The sequence below is a fragment of the Humulus lupulus genome, chromosome 2 (assembly GCF_963169125.1).
Source record: "Humulus lupulus chromosome 2, drHumLupu1.1, whole genome shotgun sequence".
NCBI classification, from domain to species: Eukaryota; Viridiplantae; Streptophyta; class Magnoliopsida; order Rosales; family Cannabaceae; genus Humulus; species Humulus lupulus.
The window spans coordinates 282,424,963-282,450,685 of record NC_084794.1 but is presented as its reverse complement, the minus strand read 5'-3'; the positions used below and the strand labels follow the sequence as shown (position 1 = coordinate 282,450,685).

Below are 25,723 nucleotides of genomic sequence, written 5' to 3'. Positions count from 1 at the left end.
GGTTATATCCAAACACTTTTATTTTTAATAATTTGGTTACGTCCAAACTATCTTAGCTCACGTTTTTTGTTATATCCAAACACTTTTTATGCTTTTTGTATATGCTATTTTATTTTTTCAAGCTAACAGTATGTATACCACTAATGCCCCCTTAATATCCTATGAGTGTGACCATAGGTTATTAAATCAAGAGAGTTTGTAAAAAATACAGCATATTGAAACGAAAACGAGGTTTATTCGAAATTGAACAATTTATTAACAAAAACATAGCAAAGATAAACAAGCACGGTTACAGGTGTCATCGTTCTTACACTATTGATAGTAAGGTCTCAGATGTTCGCCATTCCATGCTCGTGGTACCAAATTCCCATTCAATCTTGCTAATTTGTAGATGCCAGGTCGGATAACTGATTCGATCTGATAAGGTCCTTCCCAATTAGGCCCAAGCACGCCAGCAGCTGGGTCCCGTGTAGCCAAGAATACACGCCTCATCACCAAATCGCCCACACCGAATTGTCTATGTCGAACCCTCTTATTGAAATACCATCTAGCTCACTACTGGTATGCAGCATTCTTTAGCAGAGCCTTATCCCTTCTTTCTTCAATCAGGTCCAGACTTACTTCGAGCTGGGATTGGTTCGAGGCTTGGTCATAAGCGTGAGTTCAGATGGTGGGTATTTCGACCTCGATTGGCAACATAGCCTCGCATCCATATGCCAGAGAAAAAAGGGTGTGTCCCGTTGAAGTACGAGCTATGGTTCGATATGCCCACAAAACTTGGGGCAACTCTTCGGGCCATTTCCCTTTAGCTTCTTCCAACTTTTTCTTTAGAGAACTCTTCAGGTTTTTATTTACAGCCTCGACTTGGCCATTCTCTTGGGGATGGGCCACGGAGGAGAAGCTTTTTATTATCCCATTTTTTTCGCAAAATCTGGTAAACAAGTCGCTATCGAATTGAGTACCGTTATCGGACACTATCTTCCTTGGCATCCCATATCTGCAGATGATGTTCTTTACTACGAAGTCCAAGACTTTTTTCAAGGTAATTGTCGCCAGAGGTTCGGCCTTGGTCGTCTTTGTAAAGTAATTTACTGCGACTACTGCGTACTTGAATCCACTTTTGCCAGATGGAAACGAGCTTATGAGGTCGATTCCACAGACTGCAAATGGCCATGGGAAGGTCATCATAGTTAGCTCGGAAGGCAGAGCTCAAGGGATCGTGGCGAACCGTTGACACTTATCGTATTTCTTGACGTAATCAAACGAATATGCTTTGTTGGTAGGCCAAAAGTACCCTTGGCGTATGATTTTCTTTAATAAGTTATGCCCCCCAGTGTGGTCTCCACAGAATCCTTCATGAATTTCTTCTATGATCTTCTTAGCCTCAGGTGGAGTCACATATCGGAGTAATGGCATAGAGTATCCTCTTCTATATAGCCTTCCATCCACAACGGTGTACCTGGGAATCTGATACATCAGTTTTCGAGCCTTAGTCCGTTCTTCTGGAAGAATGTTGGTTTCAAGGTACTTAATTATCGGGGTCATCCAGGTTGGCTCAGAGTTAATCATGCAGACATCTTCCTATTCAGGTTTGCTTATACTGGGTGTTGATGTTCGATTGGCACAACATTCAGCTCGTCGACTTCGGTAGATGTGGCGAGCCTGGCTAAGGCGTCTACATTTGAATTTTGCTCTTGGGGAACCTGCTCTATCGTGTAAAATTTAGAATGCTCGAATGCTGCCTTTGCTTTTTCTAAATATGCAGCCATTCTCGTCCCACGAGCCTGGTATTCCCCTAAGACTTGGTTGACCAGCCACTAGGAGTCACTGTAGAAATGTATTTCCTTGGCCTTGAGTTCCTTGGCTATTCGAAATCTTGCCAATAGAGCTTCGTATTCAGCCTCGCTATTTGACGCTTCGAAGTCAAATCTCAAAGTGGAGTGAAACCGACTTCCTGTTGGGGTGATCAGTATTATTCCTGCCCCCGGCCCATTTTCGTTGGAAGACCCATCAATATAAAGTTTCCACAGCTCGCGGGCTGGGGTTAGTCATTCCAGTACATTCCACTATGAAGTCTGCCAGGGCCTGTCCTCTTATGGTTGTCCTCGGATGGTAGGTGATCTTGAATTGTCCGAGTTCAACGACCCATTTTAGTAATCGGCTTGAGGCTTCTGGCTTGGATAAGACTTGTCTTAGTGGTTGATCGGTCAACACATGGATGGGGTGCGCCTGGAAGTAAGGTCGGAGCTTTCGAGATGAGTGGATTAGGATAAGAGCCAACTTCTCCATTAGGGGGTATCTCGATTCTTCCCCTAGTAACCTTTTGCTCACATAATTTAGTGGCTTTTGCACCTTCTGTTCTTCTCGAACGAGCACAACGCTAATGGCGTGCTCGATCGTAGCAAGATATAGGTACAAAACTTCTCTCGTGATAGGTTTCGACAAGATAGGAGGCTCCGCAAGGTGCTTCTTGAGCTCCTGAAAAGCTAGCTCGCATTCTTTTGTCCACTCGAGTTTTTTGCCTCCCCTCAAAAGGTTGAAAAATGGAAGACAGTGGTCTGCAGATTTCGAGATAAACCTACTTAGTACCGCCATCCATCCAGTCAAAATTTGGACATCCTTATGCTTTTTGGGTGATGGCATGTAAATTAGGGCCTGGATCTTTTCTGGATTAGCCTCTATTCCCCGGGCATTCACAATGAAACCTAGGAACTTTCCTGATGACACTCCGAAAGAGCACTTCTGGGGGTTGAGCTTCATGTCGTACTTCCGTAACACGGCAAAGCACTCTTTAAGGTTGTCCACATAGTTATTGTTATGTTTAGATTTAACTAACATGTCATCAACATAAACTTCCATGTTACTACCTATTTGTTCGGAGAACATCATGTTTACGAGCCGTTGGTATGTGGCTCCAGCATTCTTGAGTCCAAACGGCATGACATTGTAGCATTATAGTCCTTTGTCTGTCACAAAACTCGTATGCTCTTGGTCTGGGGCATGCATGGCGATCTAGTTATATCCAGAATAAGCATTCATGAATGACATAAGTCCATGCCCAACTGTGGCATCTACGAGCTGGTCGATCCGAGGTAGGGGGAAGCAGTCCTTAGGGCAAGCCTTATTGAGGTCTGAGTAATCAATACAGGTTTGCCATGTCCCGTTAGGTTTTGGAACTAGCACCGGATTAGCGACCCAATCGAGGTAGAAGGCATCTCGTATGAATCGGTTTTCCTTTAACTGATCGACTTCTTCCTTTAGGGCCTTCTTCCTGTCGTCATCCAGGAGTCTTCACTTTTGCTGCTTCAGGGGGAAGCTTTTGTCAATATTTAGAGCGTGGCTTACCACATTCGAATTTATCCCTACCATGTCCGAATGTGACCATGCGAAAACATCCTGGTTCTTTTCCAAAAAGAAAATTAATTGCTATTTCGTTTCTTCTGGAAGGTTTTTCCCTACCTTCACTGTCTTCGGGGTGTCTACTTCTTCGAGCTTGACCTCTTCGAGCTCTTTTAATGGCTCGAGGTCAGCTTTTTCCTCTATTCTTGGATCAATTTCTTCATCTTTCTTGACCACTGTTCCATCCTTATTCTGAATTATGACAAGCGTTTGTGCACTTGTCTGTTTCTTTCCTCTAATGGAAATGCTATAGCATTCCCTTCCAGCGAGCTGGTCTCCTTTCAGTGTCCCGATGCCACTAGAAGTTGGGAACTTGATTCCAAGTGCTCACAGACGAAACTGCTCCCAGCCCTACTAGGGCGAGTCTCCCGAGAAGTACGTTGTAGGCCGATGGTAGATCCACTACTACGAATTCCATCATCTTGGTTGTCGAGACCGAGTAGTCTCCCAAGGTTACATGGAGTTCGATGTATCTCATGCATGCAATCCCTTATCCTGAAAAGCCATACAATGTTGTTGCACAGACCTTTAGGTCATGAAGCGTGAGTCCCATCTTTTCTAAGGTGGCCTTATAGAGGATATTCACTGAGCTCCCATTATCAACCAGGACTAGGTGAACCCTCTTGTTCGCGAGCTGAAGGGTGATGACCAGCGGGTCGTTGTTAGGAAACTGCACATGAGACGCGTCGTCCTCAGTAAAAGCTATAGGTTGAGATTAAACCCTCTAGTGTTTTGGAGCTCTGGTTTCGGGTTCGTAAGGGGACCCGTCACTAGTTTTCAGCTCATTCACGTATCATTTTTGGGCATTCATGCCCGATCCTGCAATATGAGGCCTCTCGAGATGGTTATGACATCTTCTCCATCAATCGGAGGGGGCCGCTCGTCCTCCCTTGCTCGGGAGTTACTGTTTTGGGCAGGTGGTGCTGTAGCTACCCTCTGGCAGGTAGAAGCCTGATTGAGGTTTTGGTTCCTTACACATTGCCTGAAATACCCTCTCATGATTAGGCCTTCAATCTCGTCCTTTAGTTGCTTGCATTCATCGGTTGTATGTCCAATATCTCTATGGAATATACAGTATTTGCTGGAGTCTCTCTTTGCTTTCTGGTTCCTCATGGGGTCCGGACGCCTGAAAGGGACCTGGTTTTCATTAGCTAGGTAGATATTCTCCCGAGACTCATTGAGCTCGGTATACACTTTGTACATGGAGAAATATCTTTCCCTTTTCTTCTTCTTTCCCCCTTCCGCCTTGGGATTGTTCCCTTCATTCTTCTTTCTTTTGGAAGGGTTGTTCACAGGGGGTTTTGAGGTCGTAGGATACGCTGATGTCGAGGCAAAGTTTACGTTTGTTGTTGTAGTTACGGGCTGAGAGGCCATATTCAATGTTGACCTCGCCTCTTCTACATTAACAAACCTCTGAGCTCGTCGATTGAACTCGGTTAAGGACCTCACATGTTTCCTCTGCATATCTTCCCAGAGAGGGCTTCCAGGCATTACTCTGGCTCGGACAGCCATTAAATGGCCGCTGTCATCTACGTCACGAGCTCGGGCGACTTCCAAATTGAACCTTGTAAGGTAAATTTTCAATGTTTCACTCGGCTGCTGTCGGACATTGGTCAAGGCAGACGCCTCGGGCCTTATTCCAATCATGGGCCTGAATTGCTTTTTGAAATCTCTAGACAATTGATCCCAAGAAGCAATCGAATGCCTCTTATATTTCTCAAACCAGTTTTTTGCTGGTCCTGTGAGCGAGGCTAGAAACAGCATGCATCTGAGCTCGTAGCCCACATTAATCGCTTTCATGATTGTATTGAACGTACTCAAATGGCTGTATGGATCAGAATTCCCATCAAATGGTGGGACATGAGGAATTCAGAATCCTTGAGGAAACAACGTGTTGGAAATATGGGGGGCGAAGGGCTCGAGTTCCTCGTCGAACTCTTCGTCCCGATCCTAACCTCATTCATTTTGTAAGAGCCTGAACGCTCTTTCCAGTTGTTCAATCCTTTCTTGGACTGGATCCATGGGGGGTCTAACCTGAAGCAGTGGAAACTGGTTATCGTTGATCACAACCCCAGTTTCGCGCCTCGGCACAGGGTTCTTGCGTCCATTAAGATGATCATCCAGGTCGGGATTTACCAGGTTATCACTCCCCCGATTGTGATTTAGGTGTTCTCGTAAATCTGGGCGATCTCTTTGATTCCCAGTATTTCTGCGTCCTTGGTCATACATACTGACCGATCTAGTGTCTCCCAAGCCTTCACTGACATGGCTCGTCGTGCGGTTGTTTCGAGATGGTTTCATTTCTGGTTTCCTCATCTCAATAGTTTAAGACCGAGACATTTGGCTTCTCGTGGGTTGGGTGCATCTATGCTCCCTAGCAGTTTCCCCATTCCCATGTTTTTGCCCAGCTCGCCTTTCCCTATCACCCCGAGTCGGTTGCGTGTTTTTCCGAGTTGGTGAGGGATACCTTATTGGCGATGGTGGGTGCCTTATGGGTGATGGTGGCTGCCATCCATTACGGGACCTTGAAGGTCCCGAGTTTGCCTGAGATGGTTCAGGAACGTTCTACATGTTACCATGATTTTGGGTTCGAGCCTTCGTGGGGGCTCGGTTATTCCCTTTCTCGGCCGATAGCTCTGCGGTTGAGTTGGCAGGAGCTCCAGCTCGGGTACTTCTCCGGGGCCTTGAGGGAGCAGGCTGTTCTGCAGGTGGCGAAGGTTGCTCCGTTCTTCGGGTGGTAGTGTTTTTGTGAGGTCGCCCACGAGGCCTACGTGGTGGAACATGAACATCTCGTGGAGGTGGAGCTTGGGCCTCTGGCGGAGGTGGGGGCTGAGCCGCCTGCGCCTCGGCAGCCAATCTGGCCAGCTCCTCATTACGTTTCTTGACCTCTGCCAACTGCTTTCGCAGTTGACGATTTTCAAGCTCCACAATAGGGACATACCATTCTGGATTATAATACATGTCCTCGTCGTCCCTGGGGGCCGGTGGTCCTCAAGAGTCAGAGGACCCACTCCTCTCATCAGGGTCTAAATTCATCATGGGTTGCTTTCGAGCACGTCGGGGGTAGTAGCTTCCTCTAAGATTTCCTCCTCAGGAACATTGGGATCATTCGCGGCCATAGTTGATTCAGGGAGGCTTCTTCGACTGAATAGACTCACGCATGTACTGTTTAATGCTCTTAATGAAAGCACCAAACTGTTGACGTCATTTTTCGTCAACTTAAATTGTAGAGCAATTAAACAATGTAAACTATGATGCGAATGGATGATGAAGAGAAACAAGAAGATTTTTACGTGGTTCAGCAGTTAATTCTGTCTAGTTCACGAGTCTATGTTATTAAGACTTAGAGTTTTCTGGAAATTCTTTAGAGATGAATTACCCAGAGTTCTCTCTCTAGAAATCAGAATTCGATCCTTTACAAGTGGTCATTCCTCCTCTATTTATAGGGAAGGTTACAGAGTTCATTCTCACATATTTCGAGAAGATATTCTGTATATCAATTTAAATAATGACATTAAATGCAATATCTCCTATATACATGGAAACGTCCCATAAAAATTGGGAACAGATAACAGACTAAATGGTATCCCTTAAATATTGGGATTACACAACAATAAATATGTTCACACGTAATGGGCTATCCCTGGTGACTCATCAGGCCTTCGAGATCAGCAATCGGCATTATGACTGTCAGGACTTATGAAACTGCTACAAGCTTGCCACCCAACTTCAGGCCATGCTCGGGATAGATAGGTACTGTTGAAGCTGTCACACTCGAGCTTGCACTTCCCAGGCTCGGATTATTTTATCAGAAGACAATCGGTAACAGATGTATCCCCGTGTCGTGCCATTTCGAATTCAGAAAATATCCTGAGGTTATACATCTTCGAGGTTGTTCTTTTACTTCAGAGATTTTACGGCTGATCCATATGATGTTTTCATACATTTCGAGCTCACACTTGACGAGTCCAGCTTTCGGGGTCATAACCTCTTTTCTCGAAATCTGGGTGTAACATATAGCAATGAGAAAATTTTCAAAGTTGAAATTGATAAAGTCTTTTTTAATTATGTTGCAAGAACAATATGAGTGGATCGGCTATGTTGTCTATTGGAAATAATTTGCTAGATAAGCTTTTAGTACAATTATTTTATTTGCAAATTTGCATCCCAATAAGCAAGATAAAATTTTAAAATAATTATTTATTGTTATTTCTTTTTTTTTTTAAGTATTTAGTTTAAATTGAAATTTTCATGAGTTTTTATGGCTTCAGATTGTTGGTTGTGAAAATTTTGAAGAAAAACATGCTTGTTGGATGAATCAACCTACGAATTCGAATATTTTTTAATATTGTTTTTGTTGTAGTTTTATTTAGATGTATAATTGACTTGATCAAATGGCTGTAAAGTTTTTATGAAGTTTTTGGATAATATATTAATCTTAAAATTTTAGATTTTTTTATTTATTTTTTTTTAAAAAAAACCTTATTTTAGATTTTCTCCTAAGGCTCCCCAAGAGCTTGGGTCGAATCTGCTCACAGGTATGTCATAAATTATAATCAATTAACGAGTTATATCTTATTATTACTTTTTAACTCATACATGTCTTAAACCTTCTGTTTTAGTGGATTGCAATATTATACCATGAATTAAAAGTCAAAGAAGATAGGTTTTAGGAAGTTGTATGTTGCAGACTAACAAGGATATATTTATTATTGATGCATGATTGATTGATTATATGTTGCGAAATTGTTCATTTATGCTCAATTCACTACTAGAAAAAAAAACTCTTTTTAGTCAAATGCGTCGGTCAATAGAGTTAATTGACGTCATTGAACCTATATCGGCATTTGCATTAGTTGGGAGGTGACACAGAAAAGAAGTAACAACATCAAAACACATACAGACATAGCTTGGTCGCCCAGTTTGCATTAGTTAAAAACTATCATAAATCCCACCATTTGCGTCAGTGGGACACTATCACAAACTCCATCATTTGCGTCAGTGCCCTACCAACGCAAATGTGTATATATAAAATAAAAGGAAAAAAGGCCTAACATTGGCCCAAACCCAAACCTCACAACTTTCTCTTTCTCTCTCTCTCTCTCTCTCTCTCTCTCTCTCTATCAGCTCTTGCCACCACCCTTACCATCTCCATCTATCTCTCTCGAGCTCTTTTCTCAACTTTTCTCTCTCCCTTCTCTCTCGGCCTTTCTCACGCTCTCCTCCCTCCCTCACTCCAGATCTCTCTCACTCTCTCGACCTCTCCAACGTTCTCTTGCCTCCCTCACTCTAGATCCTTCTCTTGTTCTTTCTTCTTCTTCTTTTGTTTTCTCTCTCTTTTTTTTCTTTGTTCTTCAGGTGGATGGGATGTTGGGGGATGATGGCATTGCGGAAAGGTGAGGATACGACGTCGGGGCACGACAGGGCTCGAGGCTATCTTGTACGGTCTCTCCCTCACTCACACGGGGTAAGCTTCATATGTGTTTTTTTTTTCTAGGTTTAACAGAAATGGGGTTTGGATTGTGTGGTCCAAGAGGGGTTTAGGATTCATGGTAGAGTTGCCAAGATTATGGATTTGACCATGGCAGGGAGTTCAGCCATGGAAAGGGTGGATTTTGGGATAGATTTTCAGATTTTTAATTTTTATTGTTTTTTTTTATAAATTTTTTTAATGAATATGTTTCTAAATTTCATATTTTTTTAGATTCGTATATAAGATTTGTTTTATGGACTTTTGGTTGTAGGATTTGTTCAAGATTCGTCATAGAAATTTTGTTTGAGTTTTTATAAATATGTTTCATACTTTAATGTTTTTTTTTTATGTTCTGTATTGTGTTCTATTTTTGTATTTTGCTTTAGTAGCTTTCATGGAATGGGTTCTATTTTGATGTATATGAGCTTTATGTTTCCCTCCATGACATTGAGAGACGGAGGGCTCGGTGGTGGTTTGGGATGATGGTGGCAACGAATTCAGGGGGCTTGTGAAGGTTGGAAGGTGACTTGGTTAAGTTTTTAAATCTGGGCTTGTTCAGTTTGTAAATCTTAGTTGTAATTTTTTACTTTTTTAATGGGTTTGTTGACAAAATTTGTTAAAGAAAAATGTTAATGTATATATTTTGGTGTGATTATGAGTTGTATTTGATTTTAAATTTGGATAATTTTTATTTTGTATATGTTTCTATCTTGTGCTAAATGGATTTTAGCAAATATCTTATATTTTTTTTAATATATCATTTGTGTTAGTTGGACATTGTCACAATCATAGCAATTGTGATAGTATAGAACTGTCACAAAAGGTAACATTAATTTGCTTTAGTTTCCAACTTTACAAATATCAATTTTGCGTCAGTTGCCAATTATCACAAATACTAAAGAGATTTACGTTACGTGATTTTGAGTCACTTTTGAAACTGACTCAAAAAATCATTTGTAACAATTGACAACTAATGCAAATTAATGACATTTTTTTTTGTAGTAGTAGGTGTTATTTTAATTCCATGATGGTTAGCGTTTTTTAAGGAGAAGCCCTCTCGAAATTTCGATTCAAATATATTAATTACTAATTTTTTAAAATGCAGCTTAAGATAAATGCACAATCATTGGCTATCACACACAAAATGGTATGTGTTTGTCTTCTTCAGACAATGTTTCCTCAATTGATGAGAGAGAGATTACTCTCACAACATATACTTGGTAAACGTCAAGGTGATTACATGCGAGGACTTGGACGCAAATTTTTTGCATAATTAATTCTCAACAAAACTGATACAGCCACCACCTGCTCGAATGGCCAAACTATGAAGAAAGAAGCAATTTGGTTCGATGTTGCATAACTAAATCCATCAACGAAACAACATTTTTTTCATTAAACTCATCGATCTTTGAATTCGATGCCTAATAATCGAATTTTTTCATTAACATTGACAGTAATATCAATTTATATAATGGAGTTTGGGTTTAGATTATGTTAAGATTTATAAAAAAAAAAAGACCTTATTTTAGTTTTATATATTATGTTTAATTTTTTTTGGCATGAATGTTAATTAATATGCTTTTAATTTTATTTGATAATTTTTTTCTTATTATTACTATTAGTATTAAAAATAAAATTTTAGAAAGAAAAAAAACATAAAAGACAAACTCCATCATCACAATAAAGTAAAATCTTAAAAATAAAAACCTATTGTGAAGATATTGACAACAAAATTGCGATGATTTGTCGTCAATGACTTTTTGGCTTTTTGCGATATCAGATGTAGTTGCAATAAGCTGTTTTCTTGTGGTGCAAAAGTAGATCAGTAAAACTATTTTGTTGTTGAAGAAAATTCACGTGTACGTAATTAATCGTTTAAACTTTCCAAATATAAATACATGTCTTTACTTCTTCGTTAATGGAAAGTGTGAAACAACAATACTGTGCTTAATTACAGTCTATCTAATATAGCACTCTTTACACACATATGATAATTAATTAGGTCAAAACTCATGATGATAAGTCAGAAATATACAAAAAGAACCCATTAATTAATACAAATAAGTAAATAATAATGACCACTTGTCATTCCTGCTTATATATATTGATTATTACTATTTATACTGCACGATGACGAGGATATATCATTCGTAATGATATGCTCAAACTTCATAAAATGTTGATCATGAAAATTAAGTAGTAAAAGTAAATTCTATCATTAATAATAAACAATAATTATTATAAAATATTAATTTATACTATTAGATAAATGAAGAAAAATTATTAGAAGAGATTACATAATTTATATAAATTATTATTATTATATAAAAGATGAAGATTTTAAGACTTAAACAAGATTCAAAATATTTGTTCTAAAAGTTATTTCCTTCTTCTTAAGAACACTTTGAGAATACTCTCTAGAAATATTTCGAATGATTTATCAAGCCTTGTCTCATACTCATCATAGTGTTCTAAAATTGAACATGTCCTCACAAGTATTCTAATCTATGTAGTGTGTTTTTTCACATACATGCAAGTGAACAAAATAGTCTCTATTTAAAAAGCTTTTATCCATGTACCATTTCATTTCTAATTCTACCAAACCCCCCCGGTGGGAGTTTGCTAGAAACATGCGCACAACAACTATAAATATTATAGCTAATGGAAATCATATTCAAGATATGTAACTTCTTTTACACATCAATTGCTGAATATTTATGAGAATTGCAAAATTTATAATTATCATTACTTAAAAATTATAACTTCATTATGTATGTATCACAAAACTTATTATAATTATCCTTTCTCAAATTGTAAATACATATATTACATTTGACTATTTGTCACATAATCCATTTAGTAAAAAGTATTATATTATTTATAAAGTAATATAACAATAATTAAGAAATTAACAGCTGCATGCGTGACGTTATTGGTCCTCCTATTCAAGGCAAATAGAGTCGTGTGTGTGTGTAAGAAAAGTAGGTATTTTATACTTGTAATTTACTTTTTGCCCAATGTGTCATTCAAAACTTAATTAAACTATTCATTAATAGTGAAAAAGTGGTTAATTAATCATGATTAGCTTTTGGGTGGCAGCCTCTCAATCACGCTTAACGCTATGCTGCCATTATTATCGAATCGTTTGTGATTCAGTTGAACTTTGTTGACCAAAGCTATTTAATTATAATTCGTCTTTTCTTGAAATTACTCCCTTAATAATTACTTGATGATTCATATCGTTTTGATTAGTAGAAAAGACTACACTGGAAGAGGCAAATCGTTTTCACACTTGTTAACCTGTCATTTTTTACGTTAGTCATTAGATTTTTACAGCATATTTATTTTCATTATAATTTCAGTGTCGTTTATTAGGCTTTTTTTTTTTCCTGTACGTTAATGACGTACCTCGTTTTCCAATTACTTTCATTTACCTTGTTTACACTTCAATTAAGTCGAGTAACTTGACTCTTTGTAAGAGCAGTAGACTACGTAAAATAACTAATTAGCTAAAATAGCTAAGAAGAGTCTAAAATATTTAAAAACAACGATGCATCAGATGAAGTAAAATGCATATGTAAAATATTATGGATAACTCTAAAAAAAGTGCTATAAAAAGAAATTTATAATACTTTACCTAATGCTAACATAACTCATGTTATTAAAAGTCTAGACCTTTTTATAACAATTTTCAAGTGTTATCAATAGTGTTTTAATTGATTATTCCTTGACAGTATTTCTTTGTTACAAAATACATACAATATCGATTTGTCAAGCTTATAAATATTTTTTCAAGAGTAAAACATTATGCTTATTTCATGACATTATTTAAGTGTTATAAAAAATGTTATGATAGATTCTCCTATAACATTTTGTGCTTGTTATATTTTGTGAATAGTCAAACATTATGCTTATTTAATGTCATTATTTAAGTATTGTAAAAAATGTTATTATAAATTATTTTATAACATTTTATGCTTGTTATTATTATATTAATGATAATTTTTTGTTATAGTTGTTATTTTTTATTTATATTATATTTTAATAAAATTTATTTTTTACCTTGATAACAATATAATGATAAAAAAAACATTAGATCTACAAAAATGTCAATATCATCATATTAGGTAACTCGGTCCAAATACATGTTTCACTTAAGAAGTGAACAACTTTCAAAAAGTAAATTTTAGAGAATCAGCCATCATAATAAAGTTCTAGCTAAAATTTGAAAAAACTTCCATGTTTCACTTAAAAATTGAACAACGAAATCTAAAGATATTATGATGCTTTGTTATTTCCACTTGATTTAAAAGCCTATTGTCGAGCCCAAAAAGTGTGCCATGATCTTCCATTTGATTCCCTCTATCTGTGTCTTGGTCAGAAATAAAGCAACAACAACAATATTAAAGCAAGCCCGCAAGATCTTTTCCTTTATAAAGAGTAAAAGGAAAAGAAAACACACCTCAAGAGCCTAACTATATGAAGATGTATGGCAGCATAACCAATTGCACTAGAACCCAAAATATACATAATTAAATTACTTGACATATATGTATATATATACAAAAAAAGCAAATAGTAGAGTACTTATGTAGAGTTTGTAAAATATACTAACATGGTCAGTTCATTCTAACTATTTCAGTTGGCCATGCAATTATAATACCAACAATATCTTCCATATGGCAGATGTTAGATGTGGGCCTCCAAAGAAATGCATTGGGTTTCCTTGCAAAATTTATTCCCACTTTCATGGCATTTCGACCAAGAAGAACATAATGGACCTCATCTTTTGGATCACTTGAAATGAAGTATCCATCTACAATAATATCTCCAGATCTAGTCCAATCCAATATTTTTCACTTTTGGCCACATATGTTATCCCTTACACTCTTTAAGAATAGGAACAATAGTTAGAATTCATTGAAAAGAGGTGGAGAAAGTTTAAGACTTGATGATTAGGAAGTTACCACATGAGATGATGGAACATGGGCATTTGATTGCTCCCCACTTTGAACGGGCTTATTCTATATTGATATTATACGTCAGGCATTATTTGCATGGAAAATTATTTAAACATAAGAACACTAATTATAACCAAATTAATAACTTACCTAATATTTGATTAAAGATTGAACTAGTTGCTCCATGTGCGACACTCTATCCTTCAACTCATTACATTGATATTTTATTTGAATCATATGATCATCTTGTTCAGAAATAATTGCCAACTTTGACTGAGTTCCTCCTCTTCCAAAAGCCCTTAAGTATGTATTCTTTTCAGGGCCAAGAACCTTTGTTAGAATGTCACCATTAACACTTGTAGTAGAAGAAATAGTTGGATCTTTTTTATATTCTTCCACTAAATCCTGAAAACATATATGTAAAATCATCAATGGTAATATTTAGATGAAAAGTATGTAATAAAAAAAAAAAATCAAAATTAAATAAGGTTACTGTAATGCCCCAAATTTCCTAATAAGGTTTAGGACCTTGATTAGGAGGTCGGGAGGGCCATAATTGATTTATTATCAATTAAATGATTATATGTATGTTTAGGTGTATTAAATATGCATGTGAGCCCATTTATGATTAATTGGGTGATTTTCCTATTTTGGCCATTTTGGGCATATTTGGCATATATGTGGCATGTGTGTGGTGCTTCATTATTATTTGGTTATGCTAGGGTTACTCAGCACGAGACGATCCTAGGAGGTAAGCTAGTGGGAAAGTCACAACGGGATTTATACTTGACTCGGAGTGAGTCAAGGGGTATTTAGCACATTACCGGGTTATTGGGTAATGAGAATAAATATTTGATGATAAATTGAGAGTTAGTAAGATCAGGGGAAAATTCTGGGAGTTTTGACTATTTTACCCCCGGGGGCATTTTCGAGACCCCGAGCATTAGGATTTGCTTGAGGCTACTTAAGCTTGAAGTAACTTGTTAAGATTAGATCTAATCGACATCTACATTGAATGACTCATCATGAGCATTAATGTTGGACCGACCTTGTAGAGTCCAAGAACTTTACTTAGCTAGTTAGATAGTAGTAGTAATAGTAATAGCTAGTAGTTAGTTATAGTATGTTTATTACTGTAGATTTTGGTTCAAGCGGGGACTTAGTTGGAAACTCCTAGCAATAGTTATGGATTTTATAAGTTTAACCTATAGTTTAAGAATATTAATTATAACATAAGATTTGATTAATATTGTTGGTTATTAATATGATAATTACTATAACCTAAGGTTTAGATAGAGCCAATAAGAATATGACACTTGTTATGAGCATGGTTATTCCTAAGGTTTAGATAGAGCCAATAGGATTATGACACTTGTCATATGCATGATTATTAAGGAATTATTATTTTAATGATAATCTAAGGAAAATATAACACTTAGTCTTCACCAGAATCTGTTAGGAGCATGACATTTGTCACAATTTTATTTATTTGTGATTTAGATAATTAAATAGATTTTTCGTAACTTTAGGGTACTTTAACTTCCGACCTATTTTTGACCCAGTTATGTTATGAATTTCGAAAAATAGTATTTCTATAAAGTTGTAGATAATTGAATTATCTTTCTAACGGTATAAAGAGAGTCTAAATAGAAGTCCTAAAACTCCAAATATGTTGATTTTACTGAAGAATAGTTTAGAGTTACGAGATTTAAGGAGTTAGAAGTTAGGGGTGTGATTGGTAGTTGATTTGGAAATGATTTTATGATTTTGAAAACTCAAAATTTGGGGGACCTACCAAAATATCTGATTGGTAAATTGTTTTTGAAAATTATATCCTAATCAGAATTCTAATTTTGTGTTGTAATTTAGAAAACAACAATTTCACGTTTTCTCTGTTTTGTGATTTTTTCTCCAAAAAACCTAAAATCAAAATCAGGGTTTGTTTGTTCTCTCTACTCCTATCCTCTGTACCATTACTTGTATTTTTTTTTTTTTGCCAATTTTTATGACTTGAGTATGTTCCCACTAGTAATAAGGTGTTTATGGAACATTTTATGACATTTAGGATGCCCAATTCAAAAATAACCTGTGCCTTTTATAGATGACAATGCAATATTGTTATGAATTTAATCAATAATTATTATTAAATTTTAATTTATCATTATAATTAAATTTTACTTAATTAAATCTATTGATAAATCAAAATTTAATATTATACAACTTATGTATATAAAATATATAATTAGTTTCTATTATATTTTCAAATTTAATACCAATCACAGATTCATTTTTTTTAAACTCAAAAACAGTTTAATGACATTGAACCAATCACATTTTCAGAAACATGATTTTAGTCACTAAATTCAGATTTTCATTTCAGAATCTCACTTTTCAAAAATACTGTTTTCTAATCGCGAACCAATCAGACCCTAGGATTCTATTTGTTTTTATTATTTTTGTTTTAAAAATCAAGCTTTGACTCCTTAAATCTTTTTGAACAATTTGACCAAGTCCTAAGTCTTTGGCTGAAGGATATTCAAATATTTTCAATTAAATTCATTATTTTTATTCAAAGCCAAAAAGAAGATTTTTATTCCTAGAACTCTATAAATAGGACCTAGCACCAAGCCTTTTCATTCATTCTTCAAGCATTAATCAGAGCCTTCCAGGTGCTAGTGAGACTATAGAGTGATAAACACTTGGGAAGTAAGGTTATAGTGTATTTCGGTTTCGAGGTATAGTTCGGTCATAGAAGCATTCAAGGTATTCCTAATTGTAGTTCCTTTCTGTATAGATTCTTATAGTTCTTCTCTACTCAAATCCTAACTCAGTCTTCTCTATTCTTGGTTAGGCATCTAAGATCTTGAACGTAAGATTCTTGTTGGTAAGTATCTTTTCGATGGTTCATTCTTTTCATCTATTTTCCTTAGTATACTCACCTCTCTATTATGGTTTTTAGGAGTGTTCCAAAATCCCGACTTTGTTCTCATCATCTCGGTATATTGGTAAGGAAAATAGGATAGTTTTATATGCTTATATGTTATGTTGATATGTTATGATAAGTTATGTTATAGTATGTTATGTTATGTTTTCTTATATTTCATGGTTATGATTTACCTTACCTCAGATATTAGACAGGGGACGTAGATGGGTTATCATAAACCTACCATGTGATCTAACCTACCTCAGATATTAGAAAGGGGACGTAGATGGTTTATCACATGTTTTAATGGCCATTAATAGTATAGTCTTATTTGATGTACGTCTTTATAGATATATGTTATATGTTTATAGCTTATAGTTATGTGTATGATTATGTTTCATGCTTGTAGTAGATTTTCCTTGCTGGGCATTAGGCTCATTCCTTTATGTTTTATATGTGCAGGAAAATAGTTATGGTGGCGGAAAGATTCTTGGCAGCTTGGGGATGTGTATTGAGGCAGGATGGAATCGATGGACTGAGCGTTCGATTAGAGGATGAAGTTTTTTTTTAGTCTTTTAGTTATGATTTCTATGTATTATTTTTCCGCACTTAATTTTGTAACCAATTTATTTCAGTTATGTTTTGTTTTATTTTCAAAACAATTGGATCTCATATCCTAAATGAATTTTTATGTATTTAACCTTTACTTTACAGTGTTTTTAATAAAGTTATGCTTATTTCATATGTACATTTTCTTAAGATTAGTATAGTAGTTATTAATGGTCCAAGGTCTAGAATAGTTGAGTCGTTACAGACCTTAAGTTCTATGAAAACAAAAAGCGCTTGTCTAGTCTAAAGGCTAGTTATTTAGAGCCAGAGCTAGAAAGGCTAAGGTGACCTACACGTCACATGGCTAGGAGGGTATGGGACCTCCGAGATAGACTTATCAGTCATCTGACCGAGATAGACTTATTAGTCATCTAATCGAGATAGACTTATTAGTGATCTAATCGAGATACACTTATCAGTCATCTGACCGAGATGGACTTATCAGTCATCTGACCAAGATAGACTTATTAGTCATCTGACTGAGATAGACTTACCAGTCATCTGATCGAGATAGACTTATCATTCATCTGACTGAGATGGACTTATCATTCATCTGACCAAGATGGACTTATTAGTCATCTAACCGAGATGGACTTATCAGTCATCTGACCGAGATAGACTTATTAGTCATCTGACCGAGATGGACTTATCAATCATCTGACTGAGATGGACTTATCAGTCATCTGACCGGGATAGACTTATCAGTCATCTGACAGAGATGGACTTATCAGTCATCTATTTAGAGAGAGACTTATTAGTCAACTATTCAAAGAATGACTTATTATTCATCCACCTCAGAGAGAGACTTATTATTCATCTACCTTAGAGCAGGAGACTTATTAGTCATCTACTCAGAGTGCGGGACTTCACAAACATTTATTTGTACTTGCTTGCATGCATGTGTGGGGTAATTACTGCTAGGCATGCCTATTATGACTTAGTAACATGTTATTACTTGTTCATGAGCATATTGAGTTTTCTGGCTAGGCTTCAGCTCACGGGTGCTATGTGGTGCAAGTAAAGGCAAAAGAAAGTTGGACCATCCTTGAGTTGGAGAGCTTAGGTGGTGATGTGTACATATGCGGCTGCTCGACCGCCACGGCCAAGGGTTTAAAGAGAAACTAGGGTTAAACCCTATCTTGTCGCTTAGGTCGGCTGGTTGTAAATATTTTGTTATAATAAACCTTTAAATTATATTTTTGGGATCCCAATGTATATAGTAAATGTTTTAGTGAAACATTGTATCTTAACAAAAAAAAAATCCTAAATCATTAATCATACTTAGTTACACGATTATGGCTAAATGACTCGATTAGCGAGTTTAACAGTGTTTAAAATGCACACTGTAACGGTCCCTGGAGATTAGGGCATTACAGTTAGTTCATACAAAAGCTTTAGCCATTTTTGAATTTACAGGTTCACCATTTTTCTTCTTATGTGCCTTAGTCCAAACATCAACTCTAGAAGGTGCTTTTTTGCTTATACTCTTATTAACCTAGCAAAGAATGTCAAAAATGTGAAATAAAATATATCACATACGAATAGATTTAATTTTACCAATTCTTTAGTCAAGCATGCATATCCTTTACGGCTACAAGTGTGAGGTAATTTCTTTGTCCGTATCTTTGTAAATTTCTTACTTTTGGCCTATTAGAATCCATGATTAATGATAATAGTATTAATCATAAATGAACTTGAATTTGTAATACATTTAGAACAAAAATTGAAATTAAGGTACCTTAAACTCAAACATAACTTATCCACTCAATTTTTGACTTGATGTTATTAGGTTTCAGATTCATTCTTGCTTCTTCATTTGGTGCCTTCCTAATTTTAGAAATCAGTCTTGATTTTGAAGCTCTCCAAAGATATGCCATTGATATAAAGATATAGTACTTTTGCCATTCTTTGTCAACCTTATATCTTGCCTAGTAAAAAATTAAACATGCAAATATTAGTGGCAATAAACTATGGCAAATTTTATAATCATAAAATATAGTACAATATATATTGATGGGACTTTATTCCTAGAGTGATCTTCCTCCAATCGGTTATTATTATTGACACAATTTCTCTCACAAGTGCTCCTAAAAAAGAAGAAAATTTTACTGATGTTGTATCAATTGGTTGTCTTTTGGAATTAAACTTCACTTCCAAATGACCATCACTATCAGCTGCAAGACTTCATTTTAGTTGGGCCTCTTGTTCTCTTTTTGGTACATTCTTCTGTTTGGTCAAAAACTTCTTGATCTACTACATAGTTATTAGCAATTGATTTTGATGAGCTTCCAAGATCTTGTGCCCCTTATGATTGTAGGTGAGGTGGCTTTCTTGTTGCAATTAATGACCCATAATTATCTTCAATAGGAGTTTGATGTGTTTTCCCATTTAAGTCAACTATGCTTGATTTCTTCTTCTTTGAAAGTTTAGCTTCCGAAATGTTTTCTTTTCCAAGCTCCCTTTTATGAGATCCCCTAGTGTTGGCTCTTGGTGCATCTAACATTAGAGTAGATGGAGTTTGAGTGGGTGTTTTCCCCAATTTATGATAAAAGCTAATAAGAGGTGTAGATTGTTTTGTCTCAAATGTGTTTTTCCTAAGAGACATCTTTGAGTCATAGTTGTTTCTATGTCTTCAACATAGTCTTCTTTTACTATCATCTTTCGTTGTGATGGCATTTTCGGAGGAATATCTTGTGGTAGTAACTAATTTAATGCATGAAACTAGTAAACTCAACATTAATGCATGAAATCAAGTCCCAGAAATTAGACAACCTTCAAGTATCACATCATTGGCCCACTCTTCATTACGACCTTTTTTTGTGTGTTCAATTCAACTGTTCTGTTAATGAATTCATTACAAAAAATCACAAACTCATCTGCAAGAAAGGACTCTACAATACATCCATCCGGTCGTGCTCGATTTATGACATATTCTTTGAGTGTCTTCCACTACTACAAAAAAGGATTTTTAGGACTAGCATTGCGAATCCTAAAAAAGTTTTTAGGACTCGCGAGGCGCGAGTCCTCTATTTGAGAGCCTTAAAAACTAAGGTTTTTTAGGACTCGCATTGCGAGTCCTAAAAAATTGTTTTTAGGACTCACGTTGCGAGTCCTAAAAGAATGTTTTTAGGACTCGCGTTGCGAGTCCTAAAAAATCTGGTTGAATGCCTTTAATTAAGTTTTTAGGACTCGCAATGCGAGTCCTAAAAGAACATTTTTAGGACTCGCAACGCGAGTCCTAAAAAATCTGGTGCGAGTCCTAAAAAATCTAATTGAATGTCTTTACTTATGTTTTTAGGACTCTCATTGCGAGTCCTAAAAAATCTAGTTGAGTTCTTTAAGTAATTTTTTAGGACTCATTTTGCATGCCCTTAAAAGTAATTTTTTTTTAAAAAAAAATGCAGCTACAATTTTCATTTTGATTTAGAAAAAGTATATCCCTTTGAGTGTCCAAAATGTATTATATATGTTAGATTTCTAAAATTTCAAAAGAAAATACAACAAAATAATTTATTAATTACTCAAAAATATCATTCCAGTATTTAGTCTTCTCGACTTACAAAATCATATTACATGATAGTTTATACTATAGTAAAATTCTATCATCACCAAATATTAAACAAGAAATGTATAAAAGTCAGTGAAATATAATTTTGATTCTAAAAGCTTCAACTATCATTGTTGTCTAGTATTGCGCTAAAGAAATGCATCTCACTATAGACCTGCACATTGTAAAAAAGTTCTTTAATTATTAGCTTCATCAAACTTTTCAAAAAAAAAATGTATAATCTGACTAAGCAAAGCTCAACATCAATTAACACAAATATACTACATGAAAATTTAACAAAAAAATAGGTTACAAAAAAAACATATTACATGAAAATTAAAACATAATTCACCAGTACATGTTTTTATTTATTGTAAATCACTGAAAAAAATGTGTTTTGAGTTGTCCCAATACTTTAGCCCCAATAGAATTTACCTATACAAGAAAATAATTAAAGATAACATGCCAGTGAAAAATGAGGTAACTGAGAATAAAAGATCAATAAATATATACTAGGAGGCTGCACAGACGGTAAAAAAAAAACACTTTAGTTCACTAGTTAACCAAATGACCAAAACTAAGATAACTGCTTAATTTTTTGCACAAAAGCACAACACACCCAAAGATGAATAAAACTTCACCATAAAGTTATATAACCACACTACCTCAACAAGACTGCCATTTAATTTAATATTATTATTTGAATGAAGAGCTAAGTTCTTACAGAAGATCATCAAGCTCAACACAGTACAGATTCTAAAGACAGAACTAGTCTTGTATAGTAAAGTTGTTACCTCCTCAAGTTTAATTGTTCCAGCAACAGTGACCAAACTCTCATGTCCTTGCCTCTGGTCTATTACTGTATGGCCCAATGCGTCACTCTCCATAATGAAATCCAAATTATCTACGGATGACACATTATCAATCATAGCTGCCAGATGTTCACTATCTTTCAAAAGTACATCCAAATAGCGAGTCAATTCTCCCTTGGTAACCCCAAATTCTTTCAAGCGACGAACCTGAAACAGCGCAAGCATGATTAGCCTCACTACAAAAAACTTTAACCAAGTAAATGGCACCACAAGTGTTAACTCCGTCTATTAATATGTTCTTATTAAAACTTCGATAAATAAATGCACATAAATAAGAGACTATAGAGGTCACCATGTATCTATTCACACCTAAGCTTATGAACTTGACTAGTCATAAACTTCCTTTCAATATGGTATGATTTCTTTCACCATAATTTGATTGGTGAAAGAAAACTTGTCACCATTGCATAAGCTTATATATATAATATGTATATTTATAGATAACAACTTCACAGTAGATTTCAAATATATACTGAACGTGGCAAACTATCATTTGGTCTGAGATAAATAGCATATATATACATATAAAAAATTTCATGTGCAAATTTTCATGTAATTTTTCAGCCCCACTAATTTCAAAAGAAAACAAATACTTGCTGTTAAAAAAGAGATAGTTTTATTTCTTCCTTTCTATATATATATATAAATCAAATCTAGTCTACAAACAAGAGTCAAATAGTTTAAAAAAGTATTGCTCGGCCCCATATATCATCTCAGCAATTAGCAAGATATAAAATTCATTAATAAGTAAATGTTGGTTTAGGTCAAAATAATGATATATTCATTATTATGATCAAAACACTTCAACTCAACAAAAAACAGAGTTAAAGTCAAAGGCATAACAAAAACAGAGAACAAATCTATAATAAATGTTCATTCACATAAATACAATGATAAATCATTACTAAAAAAGTTGTCCTTAAGACAGTATCAACCAAATGAAACTAAAAAAATTATTTTAGTCCAGCAAGTTTAGACCAGATAATCTTTTCAACAATTAAATAGTCTAGTCTTGAACTGCAAGTATAAATTTGTTGATAAATGAATTGTAATTAGAACAAGGCATTTACCAAATAGCATAAATTGCATTAGGACATGATGAAAATTAATAATACATATAGACCAAAATAAGTTGAGAATGATCAACCTGCATAATGCACAACCACAGGCATATAAGCTCATAAATACATCGAAGAATAAATTCAGCACTAACACAACTGATAACTAATTTAAGTTTTATGTGACAGCAATAGCTGCTAAATAAAATGAAAGCAATGGCAAGACCAACCATTTTAACTTATTCCATCCAAAATAGAACTAATACAAATAACAATAACAGAGTTTCGAGAGGCCATTTAACAAACGGTTGGTGTGCACCTCATTTGTTTGAATTAGATTATATTATATGTATAGGTTCATGCTCCACCAAAATCTGTGTTTTTCTATTTTGTCTTAATGGTATAACTATGAATTATTATTCCAATTACTATATATATATATATAACCAAGCTCTTTCAAGTTTCAATACTATTAAATAAAGTGTGGAAACAAAAGGAAATTCATTTGAAATATAAACTCAGTACCTGATCATTTAGTGCAATTTCCGACAATATTTGCTAGCTTGTAGAACTTGATCTTTAGTAGAAGCCATCATTTAATTTCTACTAATTTGGGGCTGCAACAGCTTTGAGATTAAAAGACATGAATCAGACTTACTTGGATACCTCTATATATATATATATATAGTCTCAAGAAATACTAGAATACTCTTCAATCTTTTAGGCTTTCGTATAGGAAACATCTATAATTCTAAACTACATTATATAAACAGAGCCAAGCTTTTAAAGTTATCATAAGTGGCAATTTGTAAACATGACATTCAAGAAGTCCACAAGAAACACATCAAACATGGTCCTACAAATTTTTAAATAACTATTATTATTAAAGTTCTATTGTAGGAAATATCATCTTTCTATTACAAATTAAAATATAAAAAAACAGAAGATTAAAAATTTAACAACATCATATATAATTAATTGAAGAGACATCACCTATAAATGATTTATATATATATATATAATATCTCCCCGTGAGCATAGTAAACTAACTACTTCTTCAAAGTGCTCTTTTCTTATATTTTATTCTTACGTTTTGAACATTCAAGTGATTCCAGAAATCACAATGGGTAGTATACCAAAATCATGATGGGTATAAAATTAAAATGAAAAGGAGACAGGGGAGAAAAAATATTACCAACGTTGCTACTACTTTCTTAAAAAATATACAGGAGCAAGACTCACCTAAAGATATCCCCAAATCAACATGAATAGAAATTAACATGAAAAAAAAAATTGAGAAGAACAAAGAACCTTAAGGAATTATTTTAAAGATCAAATATATTCAGTCTTTAAACACTTCCATATGTCTTATGCTCATGGGATGCTCACAAAGTCATTCTTAACCATTTACCAAAAGTCTTTCCATAAAGAAATATATAAATCTATTAACAAAAGATAGATTTTACAGTCAGAGGAAACAAAAAACAAATAAGGTCACCAAATATAAGAATCGAAACTTACCACACTTGGTTGTAAATGAAATGAAACCTAGACAGCTCCGTAGAGAAAGAAGGGGGAAGACGATGCACATAGAAACAGTGAGATGATATGATGAGGATTCATTTGGGCTTTGGTCCCTTTGTATTGAAATGAGGGATTTCAAAGGCAGTGAGAGCTAGATGTGTAGAGGAATTCTAGGGATTTTGAGAGAGATGAGGTCTGGAAGAGAGAGACAAAATAAGAAATAAAATTTTAAACATAATGGTGGATAGATTAAATAAAAGGTGCAAAAGATAACCTGCTGGAATCGTGAACCAGCAACCAGCAACCAGCAACCAGCAACCAGCAGAGACCCACGCTGAGAAGCACGCCGCCGCCGAGAGTGATGGAGCCGAGAACCCGCACCGCCGCCGAGAGTGCTGGAGCCGAGAACCCACGCTTGCTGGAGGCGTTCACCACCATCACCGTCGCCGTTCGCCCAGCAGCCGCCGTTCACCACCCAGCAGCCCTAGATCGTGTGATGAATAAATTCCCAAATGGCTGATGAGTTTTCTATTTTGTGTATTTTAACCTTATAATTTCGAAAAAGCCATAGTTTTTTTATGCTTTTTACTTCAAAATAATTAAGGACTCGTTTGGAGAGTCCTTAATACTAAAAATGAGAGTCCTTAGTACATTTTTTAGGACTTGCTTCTAAAAAAATATTAAGACTCCTAAAGCAAGTCTTTAAATTTTTTAAGTGAAATACTTTTTTTTTAGTTTAGATTTTTTAGGACTCGCAGATTCTTTTAGGACACTCATTGCGAGTCCTAAAAGAGTATTAAAGACTCTCAAAGTAAGTCCTTAAAAATATTAAGTAAAACACTTATTTTTATAGCCCAGATTTTTTTAGGACTCGCATTTTCTTTTAGGACACTCATTGCGAGTCTTAAATTACGTTTTTTCAGGACTCTCAATGAGTGTCCTAAAAACTTCATAAATATTTTTAAGGACTTGCATTTATGTGCGTGTCCTAAAAAAGTGTCCCGTAAAGGGTATTTTGTAGTAGTGTTCATATGTCTATCACATCAAATATTAGTACATCATTAATAAACTATCCACATATCACAATAAATATAAAAGAATAATAATTTTTTAATGATTCACCTCTCAATGGGATACACCCAAATATAAAAGAATAATAATTTCATTATATCTTATTACATTGTAAAGTGTATTAATGATGCTTTTGCACACATTCTTCTTTATATGCATCACATCCAAATTGTGATGAACATATAACTCCTAAAGTAAATATTGAAAAGAAATAATTAAAAATTCTTCTAAATACAATTTTATTTTATCTAGATAAATAACTTTATACATATTAACCTTCTAATAA

At 35.0% G+C, this 25,723-nt stretch overlaps 1 long non-coding RNA gene across 1 annotated transcript; it reads right to left on the bottom strand.

The window, feature by feature from the left end:
- Positions 1-21,578: 21,578 nt before the first annotated feature.
- Positions 21,579-24,676, bottom strand: LOC133816742 (uncharacterized). Its single transcript, XR_009885442.1, has 4 exons — positions 24,641-24,676; positions 24,364-24,561; positions 23,368-23,468; positions 21,579-21,931 (listed from the first exon to the last, which is right to left on the bottom strand). It is a non-coding gene; the product is annotated as an uncharacterized LOC133816742 (long non-coding RNA).
- Positions 24,677-25,723: the final 1,047 nt, after the last annotated feature.